This window comes from Cajanus cajan, chromosome 11, assembly GCF_000230855.2.
Source record: "Cajanus cajan strain Asha chromosome 11, NIPB_CcT2T_4, whole genome shotgun sequence".
In the NCBI taxonomy this organism is placed as follows: domain Eukaryota; kingdom Viridiplantae; phylum Streptophyta; class Magnoliopsida; order Fabales; family Fabaceae; genus Cajanus; species Cajanus cajan.
This window is the reverse complement of record NC_138527.1, coordinates 25,153,402-25,166,038: the sequence shown is the minus strand read 5'-3', so window position 1 is coordinate 25,166,038 and position 12,637 is coordinate 25,153,402.

Sequence of the window (12,637 nt, the reverse complement as noted above, 5' to 3'; positions counted from 1 at the left end):
TTTTTGTCGGAAATTTTCGTTGAAAATTAACATTTTTCTTGTAGTGTTAGGTGTGCATTACACAAACTAAAATACTAAGTTTAAGCAAATATGAATAGATAAGTTAAAAAGAAAATGAGTCTTAAGAAAAATGGAAACCAAAAATAAATATATAATATAAATATATTAAATAAAAACCACCCAACTTACCTAATCAACCATTATTATTCTTTAACCGCATTCAGTTTTGCTTTTCCTCTTCATTTCTATGAAAATATTTTTTAAAAAAATAAATATATAGAGACACAAAGATCAACCTGACAGAGTTGTAAGCGATTGCATAACTGTGAACTAATTTATCTTAATTAATTTAATAATTTATTTATTTGATATAATAAATAAAAGTTACTATATTATCCTACACCAAAAGAATGCTTTTTCAGGGATATAAGCGAGTTGGGTTGGGTTGGATCGGGTTTAGATGAATCTATTACCTAATCTAATCAAAATTTAACTGGTTGAGTTTAATTAAATTTGTATATTTTTTTATGAAATCCAATCCAACCCAACCCGATCATGAACGAGTTGGATTAGGTTGAATCAATCAGGTCAATATATAATTAAATTTACTTATTTTTTTCATCAAAATTTAAATACTTCATAATAGATGTAAAATATTTGATATCTTGTTGCAAATGTAATGTTACTCATCGGTAAAACAAATAATGATACAAGCTAAATTTTAAAAGAAATTTGTGATTTGCTACATTGTTATCAACTTAAACAACAAACATTAATACAAAATAAATTTAAAATAAATATGTTGTATTGTTATGATATTATCAAGTTAAAAACACAATATTTATTATTGAGCAAGAGTGACAAAGAATATTATCCTGAACAAGTGATCATACTAACTTATTATTATTATTATCATTATTATAATATGACCTAGTTGGGTTAGGTCATGGGTCAAAAAACACAAAATTCATTATTTGATCCATACAGTGTTAATCATGTTGATTTTTGGAAGCAAATTCTTACGTGGTTCTTCATTTTCAACAGTTGGATCGTCAAAAAAAGGTCTGGAGTGGGAGAAAAGTGTTGCATCCACTAGACTACAATTTTCGATATGCAACTAGAGATTTGTTCATTATTAGATCAGACTGATTTTTGAAAGTAGGTTTGTAGGACGTGGTTCTTCGTTTTCAACAATTGGATTGTCAAAAGGAGGTTTGGAGTGGGAGAAAATTGTTTCTCAGTAACAATTCTATTTTTGGGACTTTCCATCTTTTTATTTTTTATTTGTAAGCAATTGTGTCAGTTTGCTTTAACTAATTGTAAGAACTATTTGGTGTGTTCATTGGAAACTCTTTTGTCTCTTTTAGATCATAGTGAAATTTTTCTTTCGTCCGTATAACTTGTGATTTTTATCATTACATTGAAGGGTTTTTCACATTAAAAATATCTATGTCTCTTATGCATTTGAGATATCTATTTTTGTTGATGCTCCTCCTTGATTCTTGTAAGTAGGAGGGTTTAATTTTTGCTACGTTATTGCTATTTTATTGAGTTTTTGTTATTATGTTGGATTTTCCCCATCAACACAGAGATTAAACTGATGAAATTGTAATTGGTTACAAACTTGCATAACAATTTATCTGAAATAATTTATTTGTTAATTATTTATTTAAAATAATAATAAAAATTATTATATTACCCTACATTGAAAGAATGTTTCATGCATTTAGTTTGATAAATAAACGATAGAATAGACATAATAAAATCGACTAATTTAGCTTCTTTTTTTTATATAAGACTTAAATCGTATTTAGTCTCTTAAGTATTGTAATTATGTGATTTTAGTTTCTAAAATTTTAATTGAGTAATTTTAGTCCTCCAAATATCACAATTATATGATTTTTTAGTCACTCAAGTATCACAATTATACAATTTTTGATCTATTTAAGTTACATATGTGAGACCCATATCTGATAACATTTTTCCCCCTCCAAACTCTCACTCAAAAACCCTCCCTTTCACTCTCTTTTCCCATCCATTCCCTTTTGGCTAATCTCATTCTTGTTGCTTGGATTCAAGGTGCTGAGTAAGTAATCAGGAGCTTGCGGACGCACGAAACTCTTCTTCCGTCTTCATTCACCATCTCTTCCAAGTTTCTCCTTCCTTGTGCCTTCCGGAGCTCAAAAATTTTGAGACCAAGGTAAGGGAAGACAATAATTTTGTTTCTTTTCGCTGTTCTTGACTGTGGACGAGTTCTATAAACTCGTTAGATGCTTGTTGGTGTCTGATTCATGACTGGATTTGAAAGAAAGCTTGTTTTCTTTGGGGGTTTCGGGGTTGTGGAGAAATTTTGGGGAAAATCCTTGATTTGTTGTTGCATGTTGAAAAAGGTGGTATTTTTGGACTCTTGGATGAAATTGTAGTGATTCGAACCGATTGCATGTGAAGTTTCTAGTTGTTTTGCAGATTGTTTGAAGAGTTTTTCGAAAATGGTTGGCTGCTGCTGAGCTTCGCGCTGAGCGCGGTTCTTCGCGCCTGGGCGCGTGGCCACCAGGAGACCCCATTTGGCCAAGCTCGCTGAGCGCAATGATGAGTGCGCTGAGCACGCTTGAGAATGTGGGTCTCTGGCTGGCCCGCGCTGGGCGTGACTTGGACCGCGTTGGGCGCGATACCAGTTGTGGCAGGTTTTGGTTCTTTTTTTGGGCACTGAGCGCGCCCCTTGTTGCGCTGGGCGTGAGACCCCTCAGGAGTCTCTGCCTTGTGGGTGCTAAGCGCAATTTAAATTGTGCTGGGCGCGAGACCAAGGGAGGTCTCTGCTTTCCCCGCGCTGGGCGCGGGTTTTGGTGCGCCGGGCGCATGAGACTCCTTGAGTCTCTGCCCGGCTAGCGCTGGGCGCAAAGACTATTGCGCTAAGCGCGAGATAGTCTTGGCTTCTCTGGTTGAGTCCCGCTGGGCGCGTGCATTCATGCGCTGGGCGCGCTGGCCCCCTGGTGCTCTCTGTTTGCGCTGCGCTGGGCGCAGCCACGTGTGCGCCGGGCGCGGAGAAGGGATGATTATGTATGAAGTTTTGTGCTGAGTTGAATTGAAATAGAAGGTTATGAAATGATGTCTAGCAGATAAAGCTATTATTGATATTAAATTGTATCTGATGAATGTGTTGAGAAGTGGTGTTATGTTGTAGCTGATTTGTTGAACTGTGAAGTTGATATGTTGAGTTGTACGTTTGTATTGTGTCGTGAGTTGATATGTTGAGATGTATAAGTTATGTTGTGTTGGAATATTGATGTGAGTTGTTGTAGGCCGCAAGGCTGAGTTGCTGTAGGCCGCAAGGCTGAGTTACTGTAGGCCGTAAGGCTGAGTTGTTATAGGCCGCAAGGCTGAGTTGCTGTAGGCCGCAAGGCTGAGTTGCTGTAGGCCGTAAGGCTGAGTTGTTGTAGGCCGAAAGACTGAGTTGTTGTAGGAGATCTCCGAGTTGATATGCGTGACGACGCATTGTATGCTTATTGATGATCATGTTGAGAAACCGATGGGATGTATGTTGATGAAGTGTTGATAGTTGTAGTTGTTTATATTACTTAAATATTTTTACATGCTGTTTCTTTTTATGCTAGCTTACCCTTTTGTTGTTTCCATGTGGTTGGACTGCAATGATCATACTATGTATGGGAGCAGAGCAAGGATAGGTGGTGGATAGTGGTGAGTCTGCAGCTGGTAGGCGGAGCTGACTCCTATGGATGTTTTGTTTTGTTTTGTTACGGCTACTTGATATAGTGGTTTTGGATGTATTTTGTATTCTACACTCTAACTCTAGTCGGATGTAGGACATTGTATATACTTATATTCTAGACATTATATTTATATGCTCGTTCTATCCTGTCTCGAGTTTCCGGTGTACTGTGATGGTGAGTGTAGTGACCTGCCGGGTCGTTACAACATATATATATATTATTAATTTTAGTAAAAATAAATATATATCATCTAATACATAAATGAAAATTATAGTACATGTAACTTAAATAAGTCAAAAATGGTACAACTGCAATATTTGAGGGCCTAAAATCGTAACTTTGCAATGCTTGAATGACTAAATTTGTTCAATTAAAATTTGAAAAACCAAAATCGTATAATATATTACGGTACTTGAGGGACTAAAATTGTTTCAAAAACATAATTAAGCCTTTATATAACTAGGATGTATAATTTCCTTTCATCAAATCGGCTTATTTTAAGAGTAAAAAGATAGTTTTGGTTGTGACTTTATGTCTAAATGAGAAATTTGTCTTCAACTTGATTAAGAAATACAAGTGTTAAACCAATTCTATTCGGTAATTGGTTAATTTAGTTTTTTTTATAAACAAAAAAATTAAATTCAGGGAAGTACAAGGAGTACTCCAACCCGTTACAAAATACAAAGTCACCTAAACAAAACTCAACATAACCCATACAAAAAGTAATTACCAAATTGTAATGTCTACCACCATTACAAAATCAGGATCGTAAATTTCCATCTAATAATCAAGCAAGATTAGCAATCCCAAATTCCAAAAAAGAAAACCAAATACAAAACTAACACCATGGTGTGTACAAAATTAAAAAGTATCATAATTCCAAATTAAGACAAATATCTAGAGAAGAAAATCACGTTGTTCTAACTTATCTTTGACCCTTATCCAGTTCTAGCTATGTAGCTTGATTAATTCCACTAAATTAGTAGTTGCCACCACCTTATCTGTAAAAATGACATTATTTCTAGCAAGCCATAGAGACCAAATTGTGGCTAGCCAAACCACAGATCCACCTTATCCTATTTCTACCACTACATCTTGGAAAGTCAATGAAATGAGCAAAATTTTCATGACAGGAGTTTTGTAAAACAATTGAAACACCAAACCATGTAAAAACAAATAATCATATAATAGGCATAATAACATTCGAATAATAAGTGAGAAGTATTCTCCAAATCTTCACCATACCAAGTGCATCCACTAGTAGAGATATTAAGAACATACCTTTCGCTTAATCAAGTTACATTTACTTGTTATCTTATTTAGCAAGGTTTTTCAAGCAAAACCTGATACTTTAGAAGACACACAACTAGATTAGAGAAATTAATGAAACAAAAAATCTGCGCAAATACTAACGTTAATCACTGTCTTATATATTGATTTCACACTATATATCCTGTCACGAGAATCCTTCCAACACCATCTATTACAAAGACCATTCTTTAAGACAATTGATCCTAAATCAATAACCAATTGTGATAATAAATTTGATTCCCATTGAAATAGACTTATACGCCAATACCAAACCCACTCAAAACCTCCATCCCTCCAAAGCACCATATTTGCAACTGATACATCATTGTCAGAAGCTATAGAGAACAATCTGTTGAGAAATTATTTTATAATTTAAAATTTAAATTAAATATTTAATATAATTAATCTTTTTCTTATGTAACCGTTTTCAAACTTTGACCAAGCCTCACAATTCTTTTTCCTATTAGTTAGTATACGTGCACTTGCTCCGAAAGTTTTGCGGAAAAACAAATTTGAAAACGGTGCACGTACTGTTGAGTTAAAAAGAGGTGCCTATATTGTGCTTATAGATGGTGAACCTGGTACGGGAAACGTGGTAGAAAAATTATACTGCAAGTTTATATTTTCTCTCCCTCAATATTTCCTCTACTACAAAATTATAATTTTGGAGCGGTGTTTTTTGGTTCGGGGATCTTTCGCTGCACTCGAACGGTCTAACGGGTTGACGTATCTTGGGAGAGGAGCGCACTATAAGGCTCAAAATTACCAGTGCAGTGGGGGCGTTTTCTCTCTAAGGATAGCGCTCTGCGTGCTTCAACCCAGGCTACTCTAAACTTCTTAATTTTATTTACTCTTTGTGTTTAACTAGTTGTTACTGATTGCTCTGTTTTAATTTTATAATATTCATTGTGTTGTTGATATTGGTTCTATTGATAAATCTAAATATTTATTTTTTCTTGTGATCTATTTTATTTATTTTCCAACAATCTTAGAGAGAAATTTTTTTTTCTTTTGTTCAATATCAACATGTCTGCAATGAATATTTTAAATTCTTTGAGTAGTAAGCCAGAAAAATTTACTGGTGAAAATTTTTTATGTTGGCAACAACAGATGAAATTTTGGCTTACAGAGTTGAATTTATTTTCTGTTATTTTAAATGGAAAACCTGAAAATTCTTCTGAATGTGCCTTGGTTGAAGCTGATTCTTCTAGTGATAAAGATATTTGTGTCATGGTCGTATTTTGAGTGCTCTATCTGATAATATTTATAAAATATTTTGTCATACAAAAACTGCTTTGGAGTTATGGGATGCTCTTGAACTAAAGTATGGTTCTGTTGAAAAGGGTTTAAGAAAATACTCTTGTGAAAGAAATATTTATTTTCAAATGGAAAAATAGAAAACCAAATTTGAAATATCTCAAAGTATGGGGGTGTCTTGCAAAGGTAAATATTCCTATTAATAAGAAAAGAAAAATTGGTCCCAAGACGGTTGATTGTGTTTTTCTAGGATACTCTTTACATAGTACTACTTATAGATTTTTAATTATTAATTCTGAAGTTTCTGAAATTTCTAATAATATAATTATGGAATCTAGAGATGCTATTTTTTTTTTTGAAAATATTTTTTCTTTGAAGAATAAATTGTCTAAACCTGTTTATGATACTTCTAGCTCTGTTTTATCTTCTAGTAGTATTGTTAACAAGGATTTTGAACCTAGGATTAGTAAAAGAATTAGAAAAGCTAAAGATTTTAGTCCTGAATTTTATTCCTTTTTACTTGAAGATGATCCTAAAACTTATAGTGAAGCTATGAGATCTGTTGATGCACCTTTTTGGAAAGAAGCTATTAATGATGAAATAGATTCTCTTAAAATCAATAAAACTTGGTTTTTGACTGACCTTCCTCCTGGTTGCAAGAGTATAGGTTGTAAATGGGTTTTTCGAAAAAAATTGAGAACAGATGGCTCCATAGATAAGTTTAAGGCAAGACTTGTTGTTATTGGTTATAAACTAGTAGAAGGTGTAGATTTCTTTGATACGTACTCTCCTGTTTCTAAAGTTACTACTATTAGAGTTTTAATTGCACTTGCATGTGTTCATAATTTGGAAATTCATCAAATGGATGTAAAAACTGCCTTCTTAAATGGTGACTTAGAAGAAGAAATTTACATGAATCAACCTGAAGGTTTTATAGAACCTGGAATGGAAAATAAAGTTTGCAAGCTTGTTAAATCCTTGTATGGTTTAAAACAGGCTCCTAAACAATGGCATGATAAATTTGATCAAGTTGTTTCTTCATATGGATTTCAGTTTAATAATAGTGATAAATGTGTTTATGTGAAACAATTTGATGATAATTCATGTGTTATTTTATGTCTCTATGTGGATGATATTTTAATCTTTGGTAGTAATCTACTTGTTATAAATGATGTGAAGTCCTTCTTGTCTATTAATTTTGATATGAAGGATCTTGGTCCTGTTGATGTTATTTTAGGTATTAAGTTGATTAAGAATCATGATGGTATTGTTTTGACACAATCACATTATATTGAAAAAATATTAAAAAAGTTTAATTATTTTGATGTGAAACCAGTTTCTACCCCATTTGATCCTAGCATTAAATTGAAGAAAAATATTGGTGAAAGTGTCTCTCCTCTTAAATATTCTCAAATTATTGGTTCCTTGTTGCATTTGTCTAATTTCTCAAGACCGGACATTGCATATGTTGTTGGTAGGTTAGGAAGATATACTCATAATCCTGATCATTCACATTGGCTTGCTCTAGAAAGGTTATTTAGATATCTCAAAGGAACTGTTAATTATGGCATTCACTATGCATGTTATCCTGCTGTTATTGAAGGTTTTTGTGATGCAAATTGGATTTCTGACTCTGATGAAACTAAATCTACTAGTGGTTATGTCTTTACTTTAGCTGGAGGTGCAGTAGCTTGGAAATTTGCAAAACAAACTATTATTTCTCGTTCTACTATGGAAGCTGAAATAATTGCCTTAGATACTGCTAGTAGTGAGGCTGAATTTCTTAAAAATTTACTATATGACTTGCCATTATTAAATAAGCCTATACCTCCAATCTCAATGCATTGTGATAGAAGTTGCCATTGCTAAAGTTACTAGCAAAAACTTTAATGAAAAAAGAAGGCACTTGAGAATAAGACACAAATCTATTAGAAATTTGATAACTCATGGTGTTATTTCTGTTGATTTTATCAGGTCTGAAAATAATCTTGCGGATCCGCTCACAAAAGGGTTGACGCGTCAATAAGTACTTGAATCGTCGAGGGGAATGGGACTAAAGTCCATCAACTAGTTGCAACAATGGACACCCGTCTCCACATAAATGGCGATCCCATAAATGGAGTTCAATGGGTAATAACGAAATTGTTTGTTAACTAAGTACACCATTATAAATTGCAAAATTATTGCATGTTCCATTCCTATGGCGAGGTGTACTCTAAAGTAAACTGTGACAGTAATAAGGTTGAGGTATTCAAATATTTATATTTATTGTGTTAAAATTAAAATACCTCTTAATGGACCCAATGACAATTGTTGTAGGGGTGGGTGTCACAGACCACCCTTGGAAGGGTTCACCTAGTGAGTGTGGTGGTGGGGCCGCTACTGTGAGATATGGACAATCTCTAAATGACACTCACGAAACAAGATACATGCGCAAGGCCGTAATGCACTCCACTGATTAGAACTCAAATGAACACCTTTATTATACGTGTTATGTTCTAAAGTTTGGTTAAAGGGATATGGCTCAAGACAATCATGTCTCCATATTTTCTCAAATGGAAGTTCATATGCACTAGGTATAAGGCTCAAACCCGGAAGGTTCCTTGTACTGAAAATATAATATATCATGCTCCATTAAAATATTTAAGTTTATATATATATATATATATATCAATTTGTTTTCTATATTTAAATTTTAAATTAGTGGGGGATTGTTGAGAAATTATTTTATAATTTAAAATTTAAATTAAATATTTAATATAATTAATCTTTTTCTTATGTAACCGTTTTCAAACTTTGACCAAGCCTCACAATTCTTTTTCCTATTAGTTAGTATACGTGCACTTGCTCCGAAAGTTTTGCGGAAAAACAAATTTGAAAACGGTGCACGTACTGTTGAGTTAAAAAGAGGTGCCTATATTGTGCTTATAGATGGTGAACCTGGTACGGGAAACGTGGTAGAAAAATTATACTGCAAGTTTATATTTTCTCTCCCTCAATATTTCCTCTACTACAAAATTATAATTTTGGAGCGGTGTTTTTTGGTTCGGGGATCTTTCGCTGCACTCGAACGGTCTAACGGGTTGACGTATCTTGGGAGAGGAGCGCACTATAAGGCTCAAAATTACCAGTGCAGTGGGGGCGTTTTCTCTCTAAGGATAGCGCTCTGCGTGCTTCAACCCAGGCTACTCTAAACTTCTTAATTTTATTTACTCTTTGTGTTTAACTAGTTGTTACTGATTGCTCTGTTTTAATTTTATAATATTCATTGTGTTGTTGATATTGGTTCTATTGATAAATCTAAATATTTATTTTTTCTTGTGATCTATTTTATTTATTTTCCAACACAATCTACTATATCGATTACAAAGAGGTCCATGACCACTCCAACCATCCTTCCAAAAAAAAGTATTTCGATCATCCCTGTCACCTTGGTACACCTAGAAGAGAACCAAACAAATGATGCATATAGAACATAATCAATGGTCCACAGATCAACCCACCACTTTGAACTTTGTACTTTATCACCAATTATATTAAATTGGTTAATTTAGTTAACTATATTAAATACTCCTATATTAATAAGAAACTTATTCTACTACTATTTTTATATTCAATTAAGAAAAATAACTTTATTTACATATATTCTTTTGTAAAAAAATTATTCAAGCAATACTTTAATTAATTCCTTATGAAAAAAAACTAAACTTTTGATTTGATTTTCCAAAAGACATGAGCGAGTAACATTTGAATTTGCGATAAAATAATCAAGTTTGATAGTTATATAAGCTTCCTATTCATAGTTTTGAAGGCATAAGTCGTTGTGTGCATTACATACTATTAGTAATTCTTCCGTTCCACACCGTAATTTTAGCATTTTTAATATGTTATAAAATAAATGATATTTTTTACTTTATAAAATAATATTAATTACATTTTAAAGTTTTTTGTTTATAATTTTTTTTATATAATTAGAAAGTATATCTCCCTCTTATTAGGAGTGTGCAAAAAATTCAAATTCATCCAAACTGATCCATAACTGATCCGAACCGTATTGAAAAATCCGATTCATTTTGGAAAAAAATCCGAATCGAACCATTTTATAAAATTGGGTTCAGTTATCCGATCCATTTTACAAAGTGAATCGTTTCGGTTCGGTTTGGTTTTTAAAAAAAACCGATCCATATATGAATAAAAAGTAGATAACTGCACCGTACCAAATCGATCTAATTTAAAAAAAAACCGATCCATATTTTAGAAAAACCAAACCGATCCACTTTATAAAAACAGATTAGTTAACCGATTCACTTTTATAAAACGGTTCGATTTGGTTCGAATTTTTCAAAAAATCGATCCATAAACACCCCTACCTTTCATTGAATGAGACCATATTAATGATAAATAATTCCATATTAAGAAGGTTCGAACTCGATTCTTAGTTTAAAAATATAAATACTTTTAGTTATTCAACTATATTATAATTAAAAGCTATATATTTATTAAAATAGTAAACTATTGTTGGATGGAAAAGTATTTCATAATTTTGGTTAGGGAGACACAGTTGGACAAAAAGGTAGCCTCTTCTGAAACACTGCGCCATAATGTTTGATGAACAATGTTGCATGTGCCTAACTTCGATAATCGCAAGTCTTTCTACGGTTGATAAATATGTGTGTTTGACTGAGGCATGGAAGCAAGAGGAGCAAAGCATAGTTATCATAAATTTGATTTAGTTGGCAGTTCCCACTTCTTATAAAACCATCAACACTATCATTTTCTTGACTTGCATGAATGTCGGTCCACTTGGGTGGGTTTCGAGGGCCTTAAATGGTGCTACAAGTTGAACAACATAGTAAACCCGTACAGTTGTATAACTGTTATGGCATGTGAAGCTTTCATATTTCAGTTTATTATGCTCTTCCTAGGTAGGTACTCTTCTAGCTAGAAAGTTCCATTCCCATACGTAGAACTTTCTCTTTATGAGAACAAAATATCACTAGAGCTAAAGTATTTATACTGTATTTAGTAAAGAGAAAAAAAAAATAGAGGGAAAAAGTGTAAAGAATTATGATTTAGTAAAGAGTAAATAAATAAATAAATAAAATATAAAAGAAGCAAAATTTGTTTAATAAAGAGAATATAAAATAAAGTAGAAGTTAATTTTTTATAAATAATTTTTATGAAAAATAATTAATAAAAAACTATTATTATTGTTATTTTAAATAAATATTATATATGTTGTATAATATCTATAACATAATATATATATATATATATAATTAAATAGATATAACTTTCTTTTACTTCTTCACACTTTTTCCCTTGTCTTTTATTTTATTTCTTTTCAAACACACCCTTGGTTAATAAAAGTATTTGTTTACAATTGTGTACATCTATCCATGATATAGCTATTGATAAACTTTCTCTGAATAATTTTTTTCCTTGTCAAAAGTACTTCTCAATTCTCCAAATTTGAGACTAATATTGTTCGCAGTATTAAGACTATTGTTAACTTGATGTGTTTTTATGTGTTTTTTACATGATAAGAATGATCACATGTTTTTGGCTAAATAAATTGTCTCCAAAACATGTGGCATAGAATGCCTAACCAATGTCAATCTATTGGATTATTTTCTCAACTAATATAATTATTTCTTAAGAGTGTGATAGATTAGGGAACATATATAAAATACATCTTCTTAAATGCATTTAATTATAGGGTTGGAGTGATAAGGAGGGTGTGGGTTCGAATCTCCCCACTAATAACTAACAATTAACAATTAACATTTGCCTATCAAAAAAAAAAATACATTTAATTATCACTTAAAAATATATACATCAAATAGATTTTGTATGTATAACATGATAAATACTTCCATCATTTTGAAAAAAATATTTGTGTCCCTTTTAATATATATTATTGGCGGAAATCAAAATAGTATGCATAAGGTTATAGATTCAAATTTTAATGTCGTCATTGTAATTATGATACATAAAAAAATTTGTATCCTTGAGTTCTCAACATATATAACAAACATCAATGCATAATCCATTGCAATCTAGAAAGGTTTTTAGTTAGCTTAAGGAAACAAGTTTCAAAAATGTTGTTTGTGATAGGAATTTCATCTCCATTTTATAACGGGGTTTTTCTAATTGGCATCTTATGCTTTGTGTTAAACTAGATCTTATCCTTATCGATAAGGCTTGGTAACCATCTTTAAGTCATATTTATAGAGAAGGTAACTAATGCACAAATTGGCTAGCTAAGAAAGTTTATCTTTAGAGGAGAATTTTCTTATTCAAGAGTATGTATTGTTTTAATTAACATTATGAACGTTTAT